Source organism: Bufo gargarizans, chromosome 2, assembly GCF_014858855.1.
Source record: "Bufo gargarizans isolate SCDJY-AF-19 chromosome 2, ASM1485885v1, whole genome shotgun sequence".
NCBI classification, from domain to species: domain Eukaryota; kingdom Metazoa; phylum Chordata; class Amphibia; order Anura; family Bufonidae; genus Bufo; species Bufo gargarizans.
This window is the reverse complement of record NC_058081.1, coordinates 62887977-62890648: the sequence shown is the minus strand read 5'-3', so window position 1 is coordinate 62890648 and position 2672 is coordinate 62887977.

The following is a 2672-nucleotide window of genomic DNA, read 5'->3' as shown; positions in this document are numbered from 1 at the left end:
AGAAGTTACTCCGTGTGCTTTTCATTTCCGTTCCCCCAAAAAATAAAACATGTCCTATTATTGTCCACATTACGGACAAGGATAGGACTGTTCTATTAGGGGCCAGCTGTTCTGTAAAATACGGAATGCACGCGGATATCATCTGTATTTTTTGCGGATCTGTTTTTTTGTGGACCATACGTATTGTATTATACCGTCCTGTGCATGAGGCCTTAGGAATAATAAAGGAATAGCACAACATAGAGCCATAAGAATAGATGCTCCAGAATAGTTATTACATGGGGAATGAGAGCAGTTAGTAAAACAGACATGTCAGGGGAGGTGACAGAATTGTGTGACATAATAATCCTACTCAGAAATGATTCAGAGCCAGCAGCTAGAAGATCCAAAATGTCAGGCTATGATGTGTACCAGGTCCAGAGTAATAATGTATTGTACTGCATTGTACCCCACGGACTACACTGATAATGTTCTGTACGACCATGTCTGATAATAAAGGTGTTATGTTCATGAGCAGGTCTCCATGGTCATCTCTATGTTGTGTATTCAAAGAAATCCAAAATGCAAAAGGGAAAGAAGCATCTCGCTAGCGCCACCTTCTGGAAGAGAAAGTCCAACTTTTTAACAAGTTTTGGGATTTGACAATAGAACATAGCCAGGCCAGATATCCATCCGTAGACAGCTGTTTTGGGGTGTTTGCACACAAACGTATTTTCTTTCTGTGTCTGTTCCGTTGTTTTTGCAGCCCGAATGTGTAACTATTCATTTCAATGGGTCCACAAAAAAACTGGAAGTTACTCCGTGTGCATTCCGTTTCGCAAAAAAATAGAACATGTCCTATTAATGTCCTCATTACGGACAAGGACAGGACTGTTCTATTAGGGGCCAGCTGTCCTGTTCCGCAAAATACGGAATGCACACGGACGTCATCTGTATTTTTTCTGGATCAGTTTTTTGCGGAACGCAAAATACATACGGTCATGTGCATGAGCCCTAAGATTCTGTCTGCCTCGGTGTGATGACTTGGAAGCGGCTTAGGCAGGGTGCTGAATCTCCTTAAAGAGATCAGCTGTGTATAGAAACTTATTGGCAATGCTCCATGGGAAAATAACATGCAAAGGAGGTATCTGCCAGGGAAAGAGAACCATCTTGTTAGCATTAACAGGACTGGTCTCTTTACAAGGCATCTGTCTGCAGATTTGTACCCATGACACTGGCTGACCTGTTACATGTGTGCTTGGCAGCTGAAGACATCTGTGTTGGTCCCATGGTCATATGTGCCCGCATTGCTAAGAAAAATGATGTTTTATTATATGCAAATGAGCCTCTAGGAGCAATTGGGGCGTTACCATTACACCTAGAGGCTCAGCTCTGTCTGCAGCGCCCTCTGCACTTAGATTGACAGAGCCAGGCGTGAAAAGATTTACATTGCCTGACCCTGTCAAAGTGCAGAGGTAGCAGCAGTTGCAGAGAGAGGAGAGACTAGGTGTAATGGTAACGCCCCTGTTGCTCCTAGGGGCTCATTTGCATATAACAAACCTACATGTTTCTCAGCAATGCGGGCACATATGATCATGGGACCAACACAGATGCCTATAGCTGCCAAGCGCACATGTAACAGGTCAGCCAGTGTCATAGGGTGAAATCTGCTGACAGATGCCTTTAAGAAGATTCAGCACCCTGCCTAAACTGCATCCACGGCATCGCACTGAGCCAGCCAAAATCCTACACTTCATACTGATGAGGGGCAAGCACCCTGAAACCGCTGTCTATGGATGGATATTGTCACGGATGCGGTGTGGGTGGAAAACTTCACACCGAGCACAAGAGGAAAGGGAAAGGAACGAGGCCTGGAAACTAGGGTAAAGGAGAAGGTCACCTCCTAGAACAACCCTAATCCAAGTCCTGACTAACTATCAGTATTAACTGACCTTGATGGTAGGAAAGTTGATACACAGGAACCTAGAGCCCTAACATACCCTGTAGTATAGTGACAGGACTTGAGACAACCTATTTCAACAAATCAAGGAATACAACAAACAAAATACAAATAGGAAAGACGACACTTAACTTCACGTGGAGCAAAAGCAGCGCCAGGAGCTCAACCGAGAACCATCAACCAGCTAGCCCAGAGTCCAGAAACTGAAGCTATAAAACGCACCCCTAGAAGGGGTAAGCAGTAATAAATAGGGCAAGTTAAATGACCAAACCAACACCACCTGCCAGAGGTGTGGTCATTACCAAAACACACAGACACAAATGACTCACAAGCAACCATTTAAAGTAACCCTCGTGTTGCCAGTCTTTCTAAACTTCTGGCTCCTGTCCGTGACAGTACGCCGCCTTCTACAGGTGACCTCCGGGCACCCAGGACTGACCTTATCCGGGCCACACTTATGAAAGGCTTTCACCAAGCGACTGGCATTCACATTGGATGCATGTACCCACATCCTCTATTCAGGTCCATAACCCTTCCAGTGGACAAGATACTGAAGAGATCCACGGAGAACTCGAGAGTCGATTATCTTGGCGATCTGAAATTCCAAACTACCGTCTACCATGATAGGAGCGGGTGCAAGGAAGATGGCTCCAAAGGTTCAACATATCTCTTCAACAAAGATTTGTGAAACACATTATGAATTTTCAGGGCCTGAGAAAGTTCAAGACGAAAC